We start from the raw sequence: 2,417 nt of genomic DNA, 5'->3' as shown, positions 1-2,417 counted from the left end.
ATCATATGTACAAAATAGGGCCAAAACATGAAATGTAAACATTCGTAATTTGACATATTAGGCCTAAACCAGTTTGAAACTTTGCCACAAATAATTATATAGACCTTAATAAAATGTATATAGATTATTGTTAAAGTCCAAAAACTTAAATACCATAATTTTAACAAATTGCATATTCTAATCAATGTTTACAAAAACACAGATAGTAAATATGAAATACTGTTGATTTCATATATTAATAAGACATGAAACCCAAAACCATGCATGTATATAAATATATATATAACTATATATAATGCATAGAAGCCATAAACTTATGTAGTTATATATTATATATATATATATATATATATTATAATATATATATATATAATATTATATAAATATATATATATTATATATATATATATATATATATATATATATAACTATATATATACGAAGAAACTAATAAATGTGTGTGTATAGATATTGAGCTTAACGTACTTAACACACATAATATAAAACCTATACTAAGTTACCCAAGCTAGATCTTGATCTTCAATAAGCTCGACTTGGTACACTTGCGGATGAAGCTGAACTTGGATCTTGAACTAGAATTGCATAAGCTTCACCGACATTCCGCCAACCTCCTTTGGATATGATCGTTGAAGCTCTATTCCATCCATCCTCCAACACGTTGTTTGCCTAGAATAAATACGAAAACACAAATACTAGACAAACAATATTAGTGGTAAATTATTTGTTAAACATCATCAAAACAAGAAGGCCAACATACATCACTTTGGTCAGTGGGAATTTATTTCGTCACCCGAGTTTTGCTTGAGTTCGGACTAGGCAGAAAACAGTTTGCGTATAGTCCTTTGGCCACATGTGTAGCGGGATTGGATGCACGTAGGGGATTTGTGAATAGTCAGTTATCCGGTAATATGAACGTTGACTCTATGTGAGATGTGGACGAGTGACCTGTTATAGGATGGCTAACAGTATGACCTAGATTATCGGTTGATTTTAGATTCTTCTGATTATTATACTCTAGTGGTGGATTACATTCTGATTTGTTAGATTTCTAGTTGCACGTTCTATTTTATTTCTGTTGTTGCATCTATTATTGCTTTGGTCATTTGATCGTTCTTATTTTTCCCTTGTGGGATCTTGCCATGTGTCATGCACGCTGATGTATACATGTTTTCTCTGGTGTACGTTAGATTTAGAGGACGGACGGGTCTAGCTTGGAGATACGTCAGAGCCGAGTATCCTCAACATGAGTGTTTTGTAGACAGAGTAGAAGAAGAAGTCGAAGCCTAGTTTTTCTTTTATTAGTTGATGGTCCTAGTTTACTTTTGTAGTTCTTTCTTTTTTCGTTGATCAATGTATTCTATATCTCTTCAGCATTCAGTTGGATAGTTTTTTTAATAAGGGCATGTTTGGCCCAAACTTTGTGTCTCGGATGTTAGTCCATTTGTGATATGTATTATTTTATTCTGTGTTGTTCATTATATTCTTGCTAATTGTAATCGGGGACATGTGACTTCGCATTGTATATTGCTTGATGCTTAGCGTATTAAGTTGAGAAGGTTTTTTATTTTTTTCTCCTCAATCTAATACGTCGCGGGCTTATTCACGTTCCGATTCCCCAGTATTTTAGGAAGCGGGACGTGACATTTAGCATCATCATGTGCAACAGACTATCCTGTAGGTATTCTAAACAGTATACATGGCTCATTAGTCTCATCGCGATCTCAGTACGTAGCCTGAGTGCGGGACGGCCTACCATATATGTATCCAAATAGATGGCCTCACTAGCCTCATAATTATATGGCTCATAAGCCTCATAGCACACTCGTGCAGACGGACTACTATACAAAGCATCTAAACCCGACTCAATGGCCTGTACATATGGAATATCGATGCGCCACCTCATGTAGTACTGAGCTGAGCTCATCAACGATATCCATCTCATGTATAAACTATGTAAATCTGGTATATCAACGCACTATCCCATATAGTACTGAGTTGTGCTCATTAACGATATCCAACGAGTGTATGAACAATCTCTAACTCTATTATAAACAACACAATTCTTATCAAATTCCCCTTTGGGATACTCATGTGTGTGCAATACCATTGTACTTGTGTATTTGTGTAATTACATGTGAGGAAGTGCGGCTCGAACCCCACAAACACATCTCAAACAAATACAAAATAAAACTCAGGAAATCAAGCCTTAGTAGTCGACTACTAAGCTTAGTAGTCGACTACACCGAGTCTACTCAGACTTTGTAAAACATGAATCAGTATTAGTAGTCGACTACACTGTACATTAGTTGACTACTCTGTAATCAGACAGTTTTTATAAAACCAAACTAAACATTAGTAGTCGACTACTACACTTAGTAGTCAACTACTAAGCAGAA

Source organism: Asparagus officinalis, chromosome 9, assembly GCF_001876935.1.
Source record: "Asparagus officinalis chromosome 9, Aspof.V1, whole genome shotgun sequence".
In the NCBI taxonomy this organism is placed as follows: domain Eukaryota; kingdom Viridiplantae; phylum Streptophyta; class Magnoliopsida; order Asparagales; family Asparagaceae; genus Asparagus; species Asparagus officinalis.
The sequence above is the reverse complement of the archived record's forward strand: the minus strand, read 5'-3'. Positions refer to the sequence as shown.